Here is a 23250-nt window from a genome sequence, read left to right on the forward strand (position 1 = left end):
TAATGACTACCTTTTCAGATCATTTGGTACTCAGCAACAGCTATTTGGGGGGATCCTGATATATCAGTCTTCTCACGCTAGCTCCTCAAGTGTCTATCTCTTGTTAAAACTCTTTGCTTCTCCTTCTTGTTACCAAATATGTTAGCTTACAAACATCTTTCTCTTTTATGAGGAATCTTTTATTTTTTATTATGTTTTTGTTATGTCATGTTAGTCACATACAGTACTTCATTAGGTTTTTGATGTAGTGTTCCATGATTCACTGTTTGTACTCATTGCAATATGTGGAATCTTTTAAAAGGATGTTGGAAGCAGCCTACACATAATTGAAGTTTCTGACCTATCTTTTTATTAAAACTTCCAAAACTCACACAAGTCTAAGAATGCTGTTGAGGACGATAGTTCACCCATGATTCAATGACTGGCATTATTATTATTACCATCATAATTTCCTAATTAGGTATTAAGGAAACTTCACTACTTATCATCCCACCAATCCTGTTTATTAGAACTTGTCACTTAAAACATCACTTAAAACATTCACCACTAGTAGTCTTGTCACTATTACTCAAGGTTCATATTGCAAAATACAGAGATCCATTTCAAACAAATGTAAGAAAAAAATAATGAAAATATATTAGCTCACTTACTGTGGGACCTCAGAGATGGAGATGGTGTCTGAAACATCAGAAATGCAAAATACTTGATTTTTCAGTCTCTGTCCTTTCTTCTCTCTCCAAAAAAAGTTTTTATTTTAAAGATTTTATTCATTTATTTGACACAGAGAGCGAGAGGCAGTGAGATAGAGAATACAAGCCAGGAAGAGGGAAAGGGAGAAGCAGGCTTTCCACCAAGAGGGGAGCCTGATATGGGGCTCAAACCCAGGACCCTGGGATCATATGCTGAGCTGAGGCAGACACTTAACAACTGAGCCACCAAGGTACCCCCTCTCCAAGATCTTTTTAAGAGTTTTGCCCTTAACCAGACACCTGAGTGGCTCAAGCTGAATCTTGATTTTGGCTCAGGGTTGTGATACAATCTCAGGGTTGTGAGACTGAGCTCCATACTGGGCTCTGCACTCAGTGTGGAGTCTGCTTGAGATTCTCTCTCCCTCTCCTTCTGCCACTCCCCACCACTTACTCTTACTTTCTTTCTCTAAGATAAATAAAGTCTTTTTTAAAAACAGTTTTACCCTATTTCCTTATGGGTAAAAGAAATACACAGAAATAAAAGCTTGAATTATCTGAAATTTATAAACCAAAAACAAAGAGAAAGACTCTTAGGGGGATTCCACAGATAATGAGCCCATTCTTTGACCAGTCACTATCAAAGAAGGAACAGGAGGGTGGGTTATAATGATTAACCAATACTGGGTCACATGCCTATTTCTATAGCCAGAGTACTCCACCTATAGCCTTCAAGAGCTATATAGAAATTGGAATGGCAAAGTCCTCAAAGAGATAAGTGTCTTATTTTGAAAAGAGGCAAGGTATGATGAACATAAAAATGTAATAAAATAAAGCTTTTACTCATTTCTCTTGAGATACATACATTTAGATTCAGATTCTTGAAGAAAAATGTCAGTTTCAAAAACAGTTGCCTTCCATTTTGTTAACTACAACATAAACATATCTCCAGGGGTGCAGGTGTCATATTTTGATAGTTTTGCCAAGAAAAAAAAATAAAAAGGAGCAGTTGGTTGGAACTATTTATGCTTTAAAATATTTTTCCTGTTATTCTGAGATTCTATCATTTGTAACTTCATGGTATAAGCCATTAAAAGCCCTTACAAAAAACCCCACATAATTGATATTTAATAAGTGGAAGGGACCATAACTGGGAAGGGAACTGCATGATCATTACCTCCCATACCATTAAAAGAATACCATCTTTCTAATGGTTAGCCACTCTTTACACCTAACGTCCAGTGATGGTGAGTCCATTGTACTTGAAGACAAACTAGTCTGGTTTTGGACATCTCTTGATTATTAGAGAGCAATTTGGTTATGAAAGGAGATATACATTTTAAATGCTACAAAGTACTTTTTCCATAATATTGGGATGAAGAGTACTATGCTGTAATCTCTTCTCATTAATATTAGACCAAATAAATCTTGAGACAGCTCTTCACATATACCTAAAGTACTCAGGTATAACTTTCACATATACCTAAAGCAGCAGAAGTCTCATCTGCTTATGTCTCAAGAGTTTCTAAGCTCTGTCTTAACTAGTGTGCTCCCCTTCCTGGCAATGGTTTAGAATTTTCATTAGATCATTCATCCCTAAAACAAAATGTGCAAGTCTCTGTCACTTGGAAAGACAGAAAAGAAGGAAGAGTCCAGTACCTATGCTCAGGTAAGACTGGAAAGTTATACTATACCAGTGTTTATCTTATAATTTTTTATATTTATTTTAGAAGTACTTTTAAATTAATTTAGACCTAAATTTGTATCATATACTATAGTATGTACAACTCTGAAAAAACTCACATGTGCACTGATAATTGCCACTAAGTCATCACTATTGTCTGACTAAGATCTCACAGATTCAAAGGTACATGTTAATTTCAGAAGTAAGAAAACATGAAAGACATGTGTTTGAGACTCTATGGTAAACAGAAGAATAAGAAGAAAACCAAAGGCCCAGAGTAACCAATATCTGAGACATAAGTAAGAGTCACTTAGCCTAGGCCATGAGAGGAAATCTGGTAAAGCAAAACTGTCCTAGATGGAATCAGCTAAAGAGAGGCAGAGGTAACCATGGGCAGATCATACATCAGTATCACAAGAGAAACTCATTCAGGCTGATCCAACACCTCAGATAACCTGTCCATCAGCATTTAAGCATGAATCATATGTCATCTCCACAAAGGAGCCATTTCCACTGGGCAGATCGGTGGTTACATGTGTTTATATACCCCCAGACCTTAAAGGTTAATTTACTGAAGTCTGCTCTGTTTATGTCTCAAGAGTTTCTAAGCTCCATCTTAACTAGTGTGCTCCCTTTCCTGGCAATGGTTTTGAATACTCATTAGCCCATTCTCCCCTAAAACAAATGTACAGTCCCTGTTACTCGGAGAGATGGAAGAGAAGGAAGAGCCCCAGTACCTGTGCGCAGGTAGGACTGGAAAGCAACAGAGACGTATCTCCCTTCTAGCTATTACTCTGTGTTTTAAAGCAAAATATTATAACTGGGTTTAATTGTGAATACTGGTAGCTTTAAGCAGTGTCTTGAGTGTATGCTAATAAAAAAAAAGCATGACGTTTGAAAGCAAACAGATCAAAGTGTATATCTTTTTTTTTTTAATTTTTTATTTTTTATAAACATATATTTTTATCCCCAGGGGTACAGGTCTGTGAATCACCAGGTTTATATCTTATCTTTGACAATTAATAGCTACTTAACTCTGCACAAGTTATCTCAACTGTCAGAGCTTCAGTTTTCTCCTGAACTAGGAACAGTTATAATGGTCTTCCTAGCATTTTTGTAAGAATTAAATGAGACTGAGTATAGTACTTAATATAGTACTTGAATATAGTAAAAACTCAATAAAATCCTAACATAATTTTGATTACCACCATCATCATCACCATTATAATCATAACCATTTTATCATCATTATGATGATTGGTTTATTACTCAGAGGCTCAATTTGGAAAGCAAACTTTTTTTTTTTTTTTTAAGACTTGTTTCTCTCACTGCAGGCTCATGCAAGTATGAAGGCACTTTGACTTGTGAACTGTTCTTACTTGGGCAAGTGACTATTATTATCAGCAAATAAAATTATTGGAAGTACACAAAAGACTTGCCATAAGCCAAAATGCCTTTATTTAATGAATAGTATACAACATTTTATTTTCAGAGAGTATGAAACACTTAACTCATTCCATCTGGTCTTTTTATGTAAGTAAGCCTCCCTATGACCTTAATGTAAACTCTGACTTCATAACTATACTCTAGATTATAGACACAAGACACATGACACCTGAAATCCAGTGTACCTAAGTTTCATTTCTGGCTGTCTCTTAGCTGGCTATAGATTCATCTACTTAATATTTCATGTGATCCACTGCTGCTCCAAATTTGGAGCCTTGTTGCAAAAATTCTTAATTTTAAGATTATAGCACCATCTCTCAGTCCTTGGCTTTTCTTCTGTTTCTGAAAACATGGACTTACTAATGAGTTCTTCCTTGCAAGTCTGCTTCCAGTGTATGCTATCCAGGATCACACAGTCATTGAAGTTAATACTTGTTAAAAAATAGCACCTTATACTACAAAATGTAAAAAAAAAAAAAAAAATACATATCCCAGCAATATTGAAACTACATTGAAGTATGGGATAGAATTTGAGTTTTTTCTTTCTGTGTTATTTTAGAAATTGCCACTCCGTTGAATTGTAGCATGGGGTAAAAGGGAGGTTTGATATGGGTATATACTAGATAGAATAAAGAAGTTCCCAAAGTCAAGAGATTTCCAAAACAGCCCACTCATTATTTCCATTGTAGAATACAAAATGATTTCCGTCTTGTTATTTTAGGAATCATACTAAACATATCTGCATGTAATTATTTCATATTAATTATTTCAGTCACATAATTCAAATTGTTTCTATCCTAATAATACTCTTAATTACTGGCATAAGTTAAATTTTCCATTTTTAACAAATGAGGTGGGAATACAAATAGCAAGTCATATTAAAAATCAAGTGTACCAGAATGACCTAATTTGAGTTGAAATGTGTTTAGATTTCCAATTAATCCAAATATCTGCAGCAATTCATAAATAAATGAGAAATAAAACGTGAAAAATTTAAGTTAATAATTCTTGGAGACTAGAATGCTTTATTATTCTTCTACTTTCAATCATTTCCTTCTCAGTCTTTTTTTTTGCAAGAAATAAATAGAAAAGTTAAACTAAAAATCAAAGCACTGGGGGAAGAAAAAGAATCCTTAGTTTGGCAGGATTACTGTATGTATCCTTTAGAATACCATAAATAGGTATATTTAAAATTAAACTTTTTCATTTCTGGGAGCATATTCTTAGTCTTTTATAATTAGAAAGGAAATTTTGCAAAATTTTGTAGAAAGAAGTACTTTATAACCCAGATCAGGAAGTAGGTTTCTTTCTCTCACATGGTACATGCCTGTGTGTGTGTGTGTGTGTGTGTGTGTGAGAGAGAGAGAGAGAGAAAGAAAGGAGAAAATGGGCAAGTGAGTGCATTCAATGTTTTTGTTTGCTTATTGTTTGGAGTTTTATATCTACTTTTCAGCCTTAATTTCCTTCTGCTTTATTTCCACTAAAGATGGTTGAGATGCCTGAAGTAAAGAAAGTGAGATGTGAGTTATCACTAGTAGGTGATAAAACAAATTTTATAAGGAATTCAGCTACAATTCAGTTCAACTACATCCCTGAGAAGAGCTCACACTTAAATATTTGTTAAAGAGAGAAATACAGATAAGAAGAGAATGAACACAGTGATCTAGAAACTGTAATGTTATGTTTTCATGTGAGCTGTGACGGACTTTTATTTTTCATAATGAACATTTGCATACTCTTCAACTGATTCATTATTATTTGCTCATACGGGCCTCATATCTTGATAGATGGTGAATGGATAGATAGACAGATAGGCAGACTGACTATTTTGGCTGAACTATTTAAAAATAAGTTGCAGGGTCTAGCTAATGTCAGTAATGGCAAAATATGTAGCTCCTGGCTTTGGCTGACCTCCTGTCACAAAACAGCAATTAGCCATATGCATAGAAAGATTGATTTCTGAGGATCTCAAAACGTAGGAATGAGGCTAAAGCATCTCCCCCCGCCCCACCTTAGACCATAGAAACTAAAACCAAAACCAAAACCAAACAAAACAAAACCCACCACCAAAACAAAAACCCAGAAGGGTAAAAGAAGTTTCACTTTGACCACATTGGTCCTCCCCTAAAACTAGCACTGAACCATATTTGGTGCATCCCCTGAACCTACTGTTTCTCCAGTGGGAAAATGAAATCCCAAGGTAGACATCTAGATCCACCAGCATTCCAGGATGTTTCATGGGAGGACTACTTAAGTACTAACTCACAGGAATCACTGGGAAAATCAGCTAGAGATAGAAAGGAGGTGTGGCTCACAGGGCATTCCTGCTAGTGGCAGCACCCTAGTAGAGATCCCAGCCAGTGGCTGTATCTATTTGCAGAACACAGCCAGCATCCTCATTTGGCCAGGGAGCTCAGTTGTCAGTTCTGCCCAGTTTGGGTCCCTATCCAGTGAGCTATCCTGCCTATGGAGCCCACTCAACAACCTGCCTAGGTGGGAAACCAAGTTAGCAGTCCCATCTGACCAGGAAACCTTGCCAGAGAATCTGGGCTCCTATGGAACTCACTCTAAAATCCTGTTCTGTCAGGGAGCCAAGCCAGTATTCCTGCCTAATTACTAAGCATAACTTCTGGCCCCACCTGACCAGAGAGCCCAAGCAGTATTCCAGAAAGCCAGGGACATCTCAGAGTACAACCTGTAATACTGTTCATCTATGGAGCCTAGCCTATAACACTGCTAGGTTGCTGGGTGCATCTCACCCAGGCAGAGAGCCCAACCAATAACCCCATCTAATTGTAAAGCTCAGCTTTCAGCCCCTTGAGACTAGAGAGCTTGGCAAGTGACCCTTCCAAGAGTGGAACACAACCAGTGGCTCACTCAACCACGAAGCTCAATCTATGTTCCCACCCAAAAGTATAGACCAATATCCATGATAAATATAAATGCAAAAATCTTAAACAAAATACTAGCAAGCCAAATTCAGCAACACATTAAAAGAATCATTCATGATGATCAAGTAAGATTTATCCCTGGGATGCAAGGATTCAATATATGCAAATCAATTAATGTGATATAACACATTAATAGAATGAAAAATAAAATCAAATGATTGTTCAATGGATGCAGCAAAAACAATATTATGTTTGACAAAACATAATATTACTTCATGACAAAAATACTCAACAAATTGGGTACAGAAGGAACATATCACAAAATATATATTTTTTAAAGATTTTATCTATTTATCTGAAAGACAGAGATCACAAGTAGGCAGAGAGGCAGGCAGAGAGAGAGAGAGAGAGAGAGAGAGAGAGAGAGGGAAGCAGGCTTCCTGCGGAGCAGGGAGCCCGATGCGGGGCTCGATCCCAGGACCCTGAGATCATGACCCAAGCCGAAGGCAGCAGCCCAAACCACTGAGCCACCCAGGCGCCCCATATATCACAAAATATTAATTGCCATATAGGATAAGGCCACGACTAACACCATGCTCAATAGTGAAAGGCTGAAAGTATTTCCTTTAAGATCAGGAACAAGATACAGTGCCAACTCTCATTATTTCTTTTCAACATAGTACTGGAAGTCCTAGCTAGAACAATTAGCCAAGAAAAAGAAATGAAAGGCATCCATATGGGAAAGGAAAAAGTAAAATTGTCTCTGCAGATAACATGATCCTTTTTATATAGAACATCCTAAAGATTCCATCAAAAAATGGTAAGAACTAATAAGTAAATTCAGTAAAGTTGCATGATACAAAAGCTACATGCAGGAGTCAGTTGTGTTTCTATATACCAACAGTGAACTCTTTGAAAAGATGTAATGGAAATAATCCCATTTTTCATAGTATTTAAAATAATAAAATATTTAGGAACATATTTAACTAAGGAGGTGAAAGATCTGTACACTTAAAACTGTAAAACACCACTGAAAGAAATTGAAGACACAGTAAATGGAAAGATATCACATGTACATGGATCAGAAAATTTCATATTGTTAAAATGCCCATATTACTAAAGTGATCTACATATTAATGCTTAAAAACTTAAATATAAGACCTGAAACTACAAATTTCTGGAAGAAAATAAAGAGAAAGAGCTCTACTGGCACTGAAAACCACCAAAAGCACAGCAACAAAAGCAAAAATAAATACCTGGGAACATCAAACTAAAAAGCTTCTGCAAAGCTAAAGAAAGAAAGCAATGAAAAGGCAAACTACAGAAGGAGAGAAAATATTTGCAAATCATGTCTCTAAAAACAGTTAATAACCAAATATATAATGAACTCATACAATTCAATAGCAAAAAACCCCAAATAACCATATAATACTCTCAATAGATGCTGAAAGAACATTTGACAAAGTACAGCAATCCTTCTTGATCAAAACTCTTCAAAGTGTAGGGATAGAGGGCACATACCTCAATATTAACAAAGCCATTTATGAAAGACCCACCGCAAACATCATTCTCAATGGAGAAAAACTAAACGCTTTTCTGCTAAGGTCAGGAACACGGCAGGGATGTCCATTATCACCATTGCTATTCAACATAGTACTAGAAGTCCTAGCCTCAGCAATCAGACAACAAAAGGAAATTAAAGGCATCCAAATTGGCAAAAAAGAAGTCAAACTATCACTCTTCACAGATGATATGATACTATATGTGGAAAACCCAAAAGACTCCACTCCAAAACTGCTAGAACTTATACAGGAATTCAGTAAAGTGTCAGGATATAAAATCAATGCACATAAATCAGTTGCATTTCTCTACACCAACAACAAGACAGAAGAAAGAGAAATGAGGAGTCAATCCCATTTACAATTGTACTGCAAACCATAAGATACCTAGGAATAAACCTAACCAAAGAGGCACAGAATGTATACTCAGAAAACTATAAAGTACTCATGACAGAAATTGAGGAAGACACAAAGAAATAGAAAAATGTTCCATGCTCCTGGATTGGAAGAACAAATATTGTGACAATGTCTATGCTACCTAAAGCAATCTACACATTTAATGCAATTCCTCTCAAAGTACCATCCATCTTTTTCAAAGAAATGGAACAAATAATTCTAAAATTTATATGGAACCAGAAAAGACCTCGAATAGCCAAAGGGATATTGAAAAATAAAGCCAACGTTGGTGGCATCACAATTCCGGACTTCAAGCTCTATAACAAAGCTGTCATCATCAAGATAGCATGGTATTGGCACAAAAACAGACACATAGATCAATGGAAAAGAATAGAGAGCCCAGAAATAGACCCTCAACTCTATGGTCAACTAATCTTCGACAAAGCAGGGAAGAATGTCCAATGGAAAAAAGACAGCTTCTTCAATAAATGGTGCTGGGAAAATTGGACAGCCACATGCAGAAAAATGAAATTGGACCATTTCCTTACACCACACATGAAAATAGACTCAAAATGGATGAAGGACCTCAATGTGAGAAAGGAATCCATCAAAATCCTTGAGGAGAACACAGGCAACAACCTCTTCGACCTCAGCCGCAGCAACATCTTCCTAGGAACAACTCAAAAGGCAAGGAAGCAAGGGAAAAAATGAACTATTGGGATTTCATCAAGATCAAAAGCTTTTGCACAGCAAAGGAAACAGTTAACAAAATCAAAAGACAACTGACAGAATGGGAGAAGATATTTGCAAACGACATATCAGATAAAGGACTAGTGTCCAAAATCTATAAAGAACTTTGCAAACTCAACACCCAAAGAACAAATAATCCAATCAAGAAATGGGCAGAGGACATGGACAGACATTTCTTCAAAGAAGACATCCAGATGGCCAACATACACATGAAAAAGTGCTCCATATCACTTGGCATCAGGGAAATACAGATCAAAACCACAATGAGATATCACCTCACACCAGTCAGAATGGCTAAAATCAACAAGTCAGGAAATGACAGATGCTGGCGAGGATGGGGAGAAAGGGGAACCCTCCTATACTGTTGGTGGGAATGCAAGCTGGTGCAACCACTCTGGAAAACAGCATGGAGGTTCCTCAAAATGTTGAAAATAGAACTGCCCTATGACCCAGCAATTGCACTACTGGGTATTTACCCTAAAGATACAAACGTAGTGATCCAAAGGGGGCACGTGCACCCGAATGTTTATAGCAGCAATGTCCACAATAGCCAAACTATGGAAAGAACCTAGATGTCCATCAACAGATGAATGGATCAAGAAGATGTGGTATATATACACAGTGGAATACTATGCAGCCATCAAAAGAAATGAAATCTTGCCATTTGCGACAACATGGATGGAACTAGAGCGTATCATGCTTAGCGAAATAAGTCAAGCAGAGAAAGACAACTATCATATGATCTCCCTGATATGAGGAAGTGGTGATGCAACATGGGGGCTTAAGTGAGTAGGAGAAGAATCAATGAAACAAGATGGGATTGGGAGGGAGACAAACCATAAGTGACTCTTAATCTCACAAAACAAACTGAGGGTTGCTGGGGGGATGGGGGTTGGGAGAAGGGGGGTGGGGTTATGGATATTGGGGAGGGTATTGCTTTGGTGAGTGCTGTGAAGTGTGTAAACCTGGCGATTCACAGACCCGTACCCCTGGGGATAAAAATATATGTTTATAAAAAATAAAAAAAAATTTAAAAAACCCAAATAATCTTTTGAAAATGGGAAAAGGACTGGAACATATTTTTTTGTTTTGTTTTGTTTTGTTTTGTTACAGAGACAACATACAAATAACCACCAAGTACGCAAGAAGGTGCTCAACATCACCAATCATCAGGAAAATACAAATCAAAACCCACATACAAATCACACCTGTTGGCATGACTATTATCAAAAAGACAAGAGATAACAAGTATCGGTAAAGATGTGGAAAGCCTTTCTGCACTGTTGTTAGGAATGTAAATTGGTATAGCCGTTACAGAAAATACTTGGAAGTTTCTTTAAAAATTAAAATAGAACTACCATATGATCTTGCAATCTTACTTCTGGGTATATGTCGGAAGGAAATGAAACCTGTATCTTAAAGAGATCTCTGCATCTTCAAATTCATTGCACTATTCCCTACAGTCAAAATATAGAAACAACCTAACTGATCACAGATAGATGAATAAATAAAGAAATGTAAATGTACATAGATATACACACACGCAATGGTGTATTATTTAGCTTTAAAGAAGAAGCAACTACTGTTATTTGTTATCACATGAATGAAAAGCAACAAAACATACTGCATACTTTCACTGATATGTGGAACTTTTAAGAAGCTGAACTCATAGGAACAGAGAGTACATTGGTGCGATCTAGAATAGGTGAAATGGTAAAGTGCTGATCTAAAGGTACAAAATTCCAGTTATAAGATCAATCAGTTCTAGGGATCTAATGCACAGCATGGTGAATATAGTTAATCACACTCTACTGGATGTTGGAATTTTGCTAAGAGAGTAAGTCTGAACTGTTTCACCACAAAAAAGTAACTATATGAAATGATGGATGTGTTAACTAACCTTAATGAGGTAGTCATTTCACACTATACACATATATTAAATCATCATGTTGTACATCTTAAAGTTATACAATGTTATTTATCAAATGTATCTTAGTGAAGCTGTAAAAAAATAAAAGTTGCAGACATCATGATATTTCAAAACTAAATACTTCAGCATGCATCCTTAAGAAATATTATTTAAGTTTTTAAGGCATGAGTATGGTTATTTTTATGAAGTCAGTAGATTTTGTGATTAAATTTGAGACAAAGCACAGCAAAAAATAAAATTTTATCATACACCTTCTATATGAGCAGAATACTGTGCTTTTCAAAAACATATGCATCTACTATTTCACAGATCCGACCTTAATTCCATGATGGGGAAAATAGTCACTTTTGTATTACGTTTTTAGTAGTAATAGTAATAGTAGAGAAAAATAAGTAAAAAGGATTATGTGATTTGCTGGAAATCAAGCATTGTGTTTTAAAAAGCTCCATAACTCCACTTCCCCAATTTCTTAAGTGAATAAAAGGACAGAGCTTAATGTCAGGCAGCATGCTAAGTTTTTAGAATCATAATTAATCTTTATCAATATCTCTATATGTAGGTAAAGTTATCATTTCTTCAGTTTAAAGATGATCTAGTAACTCTGAGGAAATAAACATTTCACCCAAAGTCACAGGGAAAGTGGTAGAATTGAAAGTTAAAAGCTTATTCTTTCTGACTTTTAAAACAATGGCACTTATATTACCAAACTGAGTCTATCCAGATGTCTTTCACGGCTCAGTTTTGCACCACCTAATTACAGAGTGCCATCAATTGCATTTGAAACCATAACTTAGTAGATGCCTTTTTCTCTGTCTTCAATAATAATAATAATAGCATAAGTGGAAAATAGTAAACAAAATTTATCTGAAAGTAAATTCAAGGTATAGAAAGAACTAGTGACTAGATGTATGCTAAATGACATGCACTGGGGCTAATACCTATATAATTAAATCTCAAAAGAGCCCAATTATATAGAAATATTTCCATCATCATATGAGATAAAAGTGGTAAATCAGAGAGAAAGTATACATTAAATGTTGGGATTCTGGATTTTGTACATGCTGTTTTCATTTGTTCAAATATTATCATTCAATGGCAAGTTCAATCTTGTATATATCAAGAATGTTATCTTTAAGTAAGTTCTGGAAAAGGCAAATCCAGAAGAGAATGGCCACATTTGAGAAGATTACTTCCAACTTTCTATGCTTCCATCTCCTTTCCTGACATGATATGCCCTGCTATTGCCCATGAGTCATTTAACTCCTAGTAATGGCTTAGTAGTATGACTATTATCACTTTAATTTCCAAAGAGACAATTGTATTTGAATGAAATCTCCAATTTGGCAAAATGCTTATCACAGTGGAGACACTGTCCTGTAGAGATGGAGACATTTGGTTGACAAAGTGGTAGGATATAGTTGACAAAAACATTTTTGACCACTTATCAAATCATTCAATGGTGATGACAATTATATAAAACAAAACTAAACCAGCTCAATATGGGATTTTGCAGCGAATATAGTCCTAGTTCACATTTTCGGTTTTTATCCCTCTTAAGAACTTTATAGCCAAGATCAGACTAAGCAAAATATACTAGTATGTCATTTATGCTCCTATTCTGTAGCTGTTTCCTTCTGTTTGCCCATCCTTTCCTTTCCCCTTTCCAGAGTTCTAATGAGCCCCGAGGCTTTTTTTTTCCATACCCTCTACAAAATGTGAGCTCAGATCGAATCTTATTTATTTATTTATTTATTTATGTTTGTTTGTTTGTTTAAGTAATCTCTGCACCCAACATGAGTCTTAAACTCATGACTTTGAGATCAAAAGTCACACACTCTTCCAACCAAGTCAGCCAGGCACCCCAAGATCTAATTTTAGCAGTCACTTACCCCTTCTTGTAAATGTAACCATAGCAATATTAGAAGTATTACATTATTTTTATATATAATATTTTACCTAAGATGAATCATTAATTTCCTATTCTTATACTTTTAAGTTGAACCAGCCCCTCTGCTCTCTAATGAGAAACTATAATAAAATAATATATGTTCATACCATAGTGATGCTGGAAAGGAACAGATTGTCTCTCCTGATCTCTGAAGCATCTACTTGTCAAATCAATCCTCCTGGAATAGTTTAGGTCTAATTTGAATAGACAGGAATCCTTCTATTTCTCTAACTACACATGTATTCCCCTCCCCAATAGATATTTATGAACTTGTATCAATTTTAGAGTGATTTTGATAATAAACAAACACAAGAAATAGACATGAGGCAAATACATGGCTAAAAGTAGAAATAATAATTACATTTTAATCACAATTATTTAACTTTCCAGGAGAATATGTTTAATGCTCTAGAATTATTAAAACAATTAATACATTTTATCACATTTTACCATACAGACACAGTCCAAGTCTCACTTAATTGGAGCAGTAAGAATTGTTCTGGAGTTACACAATACAGCTAAAAACCTAATCTAAGCCCATAAATGCAAAGGATAATAAGGACTTAGTATTTACAAAAAAAAAAAAAAAAAAAAAATAAGGACTTAGTATTTACATAGGTACTTTATTAATATCACCATATGTTTTTAAATTAACATTGTTCAGCATTTCCATAAATTTCTTCTCAAATAAAAAAGAAAAATGTCATTTACTTGCAACAACTTGACATGCAGATAACAGATGGCTGTGTTATTTTTTAGAGTAAAAAAAACATGCAGAATGAGACATATCATCTATTATTTTGCCTTGCCTTCTTTATCATTTTCAATCTAAACAGAAAAGTGATCTATTATAGGAAAATGGCCCCCTTTGTGACATTTCTGATATGACTATACAATTTCAACACCAGGGTGGTTCATTTTCTGAAATAAATGAGACATATTTAACATTTCACGAATTCCATGTTTTGGAAATGAATGTTACAGAAATTCATTAAGCTATTGCATAAATTCTAAATATCAGAAAATACATAATTTCAATGACAAAAAATAATCCAAGAAGCATCCTAAATTATGCATGTGTAAGTGAAAATGGACACATCAGGAAAAATTTTTAACCAATTAATAAATCCTTGCTCTTCTAACTGTAAAGAAGAAACTGGGTACCGATTATGCATAGTTGATACCTCTCTTTGTGGTAGAATTTCAAAGTGGCAATTTCTTTCCAAAATTGTCTTCCCTAGATTGCCTCTGTGACGATTTGTTTTCCTTTTTCAGTGCCAAATAGCATTTGTGATGATTTATGTTGTGCTAACTGAATATTCTTCAGAGGTAAGTATGATTTTGAATCTGCCTCACAACAGCTACCCCATTATATGGAGAGTTTAAATAAAACTTGTTCCAAATAAAATATTTAACAAAGTTTGCAACTAGGGTTAGAATACAGATGAACCTGAGGCCAAAATTTTAGGCTTTTAACCAATTTTACAGTTTTGGGATTTTGGTATAGAATATAGAATAGAATATATAATTATTATAATGATGTATTATAGCTTATGATTAGAAGGAAATGAGGCTTACTCAAGAAAATAATAAATTAAAAATGTTGATAAAGCTATATTTTATGAAATTTCACTTTTTCCAAATACTTTCTCCTATCATTATTAGAAACAAATAGGTAACTGTCACTATTTTAGAAGTAATCCACTTTTTCTAGCCTTAAAAATTACATAAAGTCACAGGGCAATAAATAGTTCTGATTATTGAGTAAAACTGGGAAGTTTCCACATCTCACAGACCGTCGGGGAAAAATAAGATAGCATTAATAAAATGTTTCATTCCTCATTTTGGGAAGAACTCTGCTTGCTTAGTAAATGCCAACAGAACATCTCTATTTCTTTGCCCAGGTTGGCTCTTACCACTGTCTTCTCTTCTCTGCCACTGTTCACGGCATAGCTCAACACAGTACCACCCTTCTCTACAATCACTGTGATCTGTGCCCAGGTGGAACACTTTCTCTGGCATGATGTTTCAAGCTGTCCTCTGCATCTCATCATTATGGAAACTGAGGAAATGCCCACAACCCTGATATACCACTGCCTTTCTGACAATCCTGATTTTTGTTCCAATGTGAAATTGCTAACTCTTCCTGCTGGACTCTTTTAAGGATATCTCTTTAATGTCTCCCAAAGACATTTGGGTCCTGAGATAATTAAACCTTTTGGCATTATGTATACATAATTCTTCCTGTAGGAAGTGCAGAAACTACCAGAGTGACTGGATTACAAAGTTTTAATAAAAATTACTGGAATTTACTTAAAACTATTTATTACCTCCAGTACTTAGTCTTGTCTTATACATCAACCAAATAAAAATATAGCTACTCTAGATGAAGTGGGATTAGAGAAACCTAGCTGTAAGGAACCTCCCAAACTGGTTCCCTACAGAAGCACCCAAGTCACACACAAGACACAAATTGTACACCACTGGTCTATAACAACAACTGATTGCTTTATACAAAGTTGTATATCTCTATATGCAATTAAATGTTACTCTCCTAAATTAAGCACATGATTCTTGTAACTGACTCATGATACAAAGCCCTGGATATAAAAAGACAATTATGTACCTCATTATTTTATTTAAATGTATACTTAAATGTATGCTGGAATGGCTTCCTGTTTAAAGTCCTAATACATACACAAACTAAAACATTTTAAGACAAAAAACAAAAGCCCAGATTTTTGTGAATAAGAACAATTAAAAATGTAAACACTGGGTTACAGTAAAATAAGTAAATAAAGTAAAATATTTTATTTTTCCCCAGTCAATTATACAGATACACTTATAGTAAGAGCATTTTAAAATTAGGTTCTGCTACTTCCAAAAGTAGCATGTTATAGCCAATTCTCATTTCACAGCTGAACTAAAAGCCAGAAATGAATAACCTATGGCCCATGGCCAGGCACCCACAGGAGAGATGAACAGTTCTGCCATCTGGCATCCCAATGGGGCCTTCATAAATAGCACCAGACTGTCTGAATTAAACTGAGTTTAAAAAGGGACAGCAAGGTAAAAACAGGAGAACACACTGAGGGCATGAGCATAAGGGGGGGAAAAAGTAGAGAGAATAACTTTTCCCTTAAATTCTCAAGAGAGAAGTACACGTATTAGCCACACTCTGAGCATAGGGCTCAGACTATTTTAGGAGGAAAACAAGCCCTGAGATAAAATTTCTGGACTTGGCTCTGCTACTAATCATCCATATAAATGAAAAACATGCCAACTGTCTAGTTTTCTATTTATTTGTTGTTAAATATATAAATATAAATACACACACATATGTGTGTATGTATATGTCTCTGTGTATTAAGTCTATTCTGGGCTCTCTTATGAGTACTTTGTTCTGTGAATATAAATAAAAACTCTTTTTCCTGACATATATTCCACTAACATTTCTGCCTATCCAAATTGTATTTTCTTTCTCATATTTGTAACATATCATTGTGTCTGCCTTGTTGTGCTTATGTCTCATTAAAAGGTGGTACTGTTTAATGGAATAGAAAAACTGCACTTATAAATTATTCTAATCTAGTAAAGATGGGCATTCAGCATCTCTCCTTGTATAATTATTCAATTGAATGTGATATTGCAAAATCATTAGTTGAATAAAACAATCAGGCAAACAAGCAATTCCACTGTGAGTCTAGCGAGATTTAAATTTGGTTCAGCACTAGCAAGCAGTATTGCTCACTGGAAGGACCTTTTAGGTATGTTATATGTTCTATGAATGATAAGTCCAGAGGTAAAAGGCATAATTTAATGCTCAAGAACTACTGTACATCATAGAGTTATTTATCATACGAGTCTTTGTTGTTGGATATGAAGAGGAAAAATGTATTTATGTGGAGAAGGTAACATTCAAATAAAGCCTATCATTGTCAATTCCTCAAGTCAGCTTAGCTGTGGTTATTAACAATCTACCTGGCCACATTTCCAGAAGGACTGAGGGAGCATTCTCTGCCAAAGGGTTTCAAAAATCACATGAAAATGTCGAGTTTTTAAAAAATTCTCAGATTCCTAGACTTCAGGTTGGTTTGTTGTTTCTGGAAAGCCTGTGAATTAGTGAAATCATCATTACTGAATGTGTTTGAGAGAGATGAAAACATATGTGATCTAGTTTAGTGCAGCTTGCTTTATCAAGGAACAAGCTTCAAAGAACCTTGACCACTGTGAGGTTCTACAGTTTTCCAGAGCTTTCTTTCTATGGGTTAGACATTTTCAGCAGATTCATAGTTTTACAGATGTTTCCTCTTTCTTTTCAGTTTGGATTATCTGAGTATACATCAACAAATGCACAGAAGGAAATAATAATATTAATTGGGATACTGAGAAAATATACTTGAATTTTAAAATCTGTTAATCTCCTAGTAAAATTTAACTAGAAGTGCATGTGTATATACATGTATATAATGCAATTGTGTATATATATATGAGATATATATATATATTGTTTGCTATATATACAGAATATATAAAACACAGAAGCATATATATAACATAATTATATATGATATAATTTATATTTAATATTTGTATTTTATGTAATTGTGTAAATATACATGTCAAATGTAAAAGAGTTTTAATGCATATTTATCATTTTAGCCTTGAAATTATCCTGGAAATCCATTCTGTACGTTCTCCTACAGTCTTTTAATGTAGTCAAATTTAGAAATTACATCTCAACACTATTGCTCATGCTATTTTGTTTTTTTAAAAATATTTGCATGGGGGGGTGTCTGGGTGGCTCAGTGGGTTAAAGCCTCTGCCTTTGGCTTGGGTCGTGATCCTGGGGTCCTGGGATGGAGCCCCACGTCGGGCTCTCTGCTCAGCAGGGAGCTTGCTTCCCATTCCCCCTGCCTGCCTCTCTGCCTACTTGTGATTTCTGTATGTGAAATAAATAAAATCTTAAGAAATATATTTGCAAGGGTAAACTACATTTTACTATTTTCATTTCATTATAAAAAATTTTTTTACCGTATATTCTTGGCCTTATGGCACTGACTAGAATTTCCAGCACTGTTGAATAAAAGAGGTCAGTGAATTTTATTGCCTTGGTTCTGATCTTAGGGAGGAAAGCATTCATTTCCTATTATATATAATGTTAGGTGTAGGTTTTTCATAGATACTCTTTATCAAGTAGAGGAAGTTCACTATAATCCCTATAATTCTGAGAGTCTTTTTGTTTGTTTGTTTTAAAGAAAGGCAGACTGCCAAAAAAAACAGTGCGTCCTTTGGATCCGCGTCTGGAGTCTTGGAAGCTTGACTATCCTACGTTCTCCTACAAATTGACCATGAGAGCTTGTTTAGAGGTTCCAGCAGGGGAGAACAGCTACTCCTATACCCTTGACTGAAGAATGGTCCTCCACCTCCATCAGGTAATGTCATCCTCTTCCACCAAACATTCTCATTTTGGAGGGACACTCATGGTATGGTAAGTGAAGAAGGGGACACCCCCTTAACAAGCCAGATCAGCGGAATCAACCCTGATGATCAATGGGGTGACATGCTGCAGCCAGAGCGCCCTCACATCCTATTCTGAGAGTTTTTATCATGGATAGGTATTGAAGTTCATCAAATGCTGTTTTTGAAATAATTTGTGTGATCATGTGATTTTTCTTTTTTAGTCAGTTATATGACAGATTACATTGGTGTATTATGAATATTGAACTAGCCATGCATCCCTGGAATAGAGCTCATTTGGTTACATTGTATTCTTATGTTTATATACCATTGAATGTGGTTTGCTAATGTTTTGCTGTGGATTTATACATTGTAATTCATGAAGAATATTAGTCTGTAGCATTTTTTAAAAAGATTTTATTTATTTATTTGACAGAGATCACAGTAGGCAGAGACACAGGCACAGAGAGAGGAGGAAGCAGGTTCTCTGCTGAGCAGAGAGCCAGATGTAGGGCTCAAACCCAGGACCCTGGGATCATGATCTGAGCTGAAGGCAGAGGCTTTAACCCACTGAGCCACCCAGGACCTCCCAGTCTGTAGAGTTTTGTTTTTTGTTTTTGTTTTGTGTTGTTATTGCCTGGTTTTTGTAATAAGGTAATAATAGCTTCACAAAATAACCTGGGCAGTCATCCTTCTTTTTCTGGCAGAGACTGCACAAATTTGGTGGTAAAATTCTTCCTCAGTTGGCTTAGAGAATTCTTCAGTGATACTAGTATCTATAGATTTCTTTTACAGAGTTTTTTAAATTATGAATTCTGCTTCATCCACAGCTATGGTATATTCAAAGTACAGATTCCTTATTAGGTGAGTTGTGGTAGCTTGTCTTTTTTTAGGGAATTCATCCCTTTCATCTACATTGTCAGTTTTATAGGTGTTGAGTTGCTTGTAGCAGCACTCCTTTATAGTCCTTATGATGTCTGTGAAATCTAGAGTGGTATCTTATTTTGTCCCATATATTTGTGATTTGTGTCTCCCCTTCTCTCTCTCTCTTTTTTTTTTTTTGGTTGGTCTTTTTAGAGTTTTGCCAATTTTCTTGATATTTTCAGAGAATAAGCTCTTTGTTTCATTGGTTTTCTTTTTCTGTTATTAATTAATTGATTTCTGTTCTTATCTTTATGATTTCTTTCTTTTTGCTTGTTTTGGGTTTACTTTGTTTCTTTTTCTCAGTTCTTAAGATGATATTTTATTGAGGTTGTTCTTCTTTTCTAATGTATAATATTTCATGTTATAGATATCCTTCTCAATACTGCTTTAGCTGTGTCCTATAAATTTTGACATGCTGTATTTTCACTTTCATTCAGTTCAATATATATCTAATATATATATTATTTTATTTCCCTTGAGACTTACTCTTTGACCAATGATTGAATTAGTAATGTGGTGTTTGATTCCCAAGTGTTTGGGTCTTTTCTTGTTATTTTTTCTGTTACTGATCTCTAATTTGATGCCATTATGGCCAAAGAATTTTGTCTTATGGCCCAGGATGTAGTCTATCTTGGCATATGTTCAGTGGACACTTGAAAAGAATGTATATACTACACTTTTGGAAGTAGTGATTAAAAATCTTAAAAATGTTATACCACCTAATATAGTAATCTCATTTTTATGAATATACACCAAATAATCAGAGATATCCAGAGCTTTTTATATCCCACAATACTAAGAATCCTGATGTTTATAATAACAAAAATGTGTAACTGAGTGATGTGTTGGTGCCAGTTGTATATATCTATACCCAACTCTGCATTTAGTGATGGCACACTGATGTCCTGAAATCAGCTATGATGGGAATTTTTATATAACAAAAATTGGTAAACTTTATAAATCACTTCCCATTCCCACTGATAGGGGCTAGTTAAGTGTCTACCAGCACCCCACTGGGAAAAATTACTAAATTATGAAACATCTACAGAAATAGTACTGGAAAGCAATAAAGGATTGCTTTATCAAGAAATATTTAATAAAAGAAGAGAATTCTTAATGAAATTATTATTATTTTAAATATTTTATTTACTTATTTGACAGATGAAAAGAGAGAGAGTATATAAGCAGGAGAAGCAGCAGACAGAGGGAGAGGGAGAAGCAGACTGATGTGAGGCTCAATCCCAGGACCCTTCAATCATGACCTGAGCTAAGGGCAAATGCATAACTGACAGTCATGCAAGTGCTCCAAAAAATTCTTAATGAAATTATTGAAGAGAATATAAAACTGTACACATTCATATAGTGATAACATTTTACAGATAAAATACAGTCCATTAAATATTAAGTGCCTCATAAATGTTTTATATTTATAAGATATGAAGATATGTTTTTAATTTTAATATATTAGAAAATAATATGTAATAAAAAAGTAACTTGCTCTCTAGTATAACTCTGGTTTCATACATTTAGGAGAGATTGTTTTGAGAAGCATTACTAAAATAAATTTTTTAAATCATGAAATAAAAACTAGTAATGAGCAAAATCAATGCTCCAGCTTTTAGTTTATATGAGTATCAAAAACTCTAAGTGACTACCCCCATGTAAATATATACATACAGTATAAAGTACAACATAGATATACAACACTACAAAATTCCCCAAATATCTGACATAACTAAAATAAACATTGAAGGGATTCCAAAAAATTAAAGTCCTGAAAAAAATTAAACTCCTGATTAAAATTAAAGTGCTCTAGGCTAAAACACCAAACTGAACAAATCATTCTTCACTACAGATTTGAAAAGACTAACACACCCTTTAAAAAAGAACAATAAAGACGGCTATATGAAGAAATGGAACTGTGTTTTCAGGATTAAAAAGAAATATGAAAAAATGCCATTTAGAAGAAAGAACATTCCAGGTTTTTAATATCCTACAATTTTCCCTTTCAAGAGGACATAACAAAAATCCAAAATATGATCTCCTTAGTTTGCTGATACCATTCTTATTGCTAAAAATATCTCACTGCACATTAAACTTGAAGCTAGCATGGCTTTCTTAAGATCCTGTGTGCCAGTTTTACTTACTAGATAGTTAGCTTTTTTATTTTTATTTTTTTCTGTTTTAATGTGATCAGGTGGCCACTTGCTTTCCCCTTTATCTTGATTTTGAATGATTTTTTTATAATTCCTACCCCTGGTTCAGTATATGCTCACCACCAAATCTTCTATATCTGGTATGATATATCTGTTGCCAGTGGCTGAAAGTACATTTCCACACTATCACTCCAAGTATGTCTCCAATATGTGGGCTACCATGAAACTTGAAGTCCATGTTCTAATGACCTAAACTGGCTATCTTCCCATCACATACAGCTGGTTCTTTCATCCCACACCCATCTCTCCTTTGCCCAGTGTCAAAGTTTCAACCTGCTCATTCAGCTTAAAAGAATGTGTTCAAAAGTAAAGGGACCAAAAAAGAAACAGGCAAACCAAGAAACATATTTTTAACTATGTGGGACATACTGATGGTTACCAGAGGGGAGAGGGGTAGAGGGATGGGCTAAATAAGTGATGTGGATTAAGGAGGGCTCTTGTGATAAGCCACAAGTGTTGTATGAAAGTGTTGAATCAGTATATCTGACACCTGGAACTAACACTACACTGCATGTTAACTAACTGTATTTTAAATAAAAACTTTAAAAAATAAGAAATAAAAATAATTTCTTCATTACAAATGGACATTAATATATATTAGTATAAATGATTAGAAAACTGTAAGAGAAAAGTCCTTTTTTGATGCACAGCTCATCAGTGGTTCATCTGATATGTAAATATATGTGTTTTTAAATATTTTTCACCCTATTTTGTGTGTTTCTCTGCATGGTAAAATAGAACCTGCTAATTATTCCCAACTGAGTAATATGTATTTTGTTAAACACTTCCTTAAGTGAAAGTAATAAATATTATTCACTTTTAGATTTGTTGTAAGAAAACACCATTATTCAGGATTTCCTTTACATGTAAAAGGTATAAGAATGTATCAAAATAAATGAGAGTAAGATGATATATGATAATAAAGAAAGAAGTGTTCTAAAAGATAAATAACATCAATAAATAAAGTTTTTAGTTTTTCTTGTAACGAGTGTTGAACATATCTTATGAAAAATAGATGAAAATGGAGAAAAACTCAAAAATTGGCCCATGGAAGACTGAGCAAGGAACTGAGGAAAGATGCAGTGAGTCCTATGGTCACTTAGTTTCCCTCTGACAATTTTATTAAAATTTTAAGAAGAAGTTCAGTTAACTACATGTTTACATAATAGAAAACTAAAATGATGCTGGGCAGGTCTTTGTTAAAAACAAGAAAAATAAGGTAGACATTTATTTGACAGTCTGCCAGTCAGTGAACAGTTTTGCATTGAGTACTTACCTATGTATATAATAATATGCAATATCCTGAAAACACTGTATTCCATAGACCTGACCTTTTCTTTCATGAGGAGTTTACAATCTA

This window comes from Mustela putorius, unplaced genomic scaffold (genome assembly GCF_011764305.1).
Source record: "Mustela putorius furo isolate JIRA1106 unplaced genomic scaffold, ASM1176430v1.1 tig00000281_pilon_pilon_pilon, whole genome shotgun sequence".
NCBI lineage: Eukaryota > Metazoa > Chordata > Mammalia > Carnivora > Mustelidae > Mustela > Mustela putorius.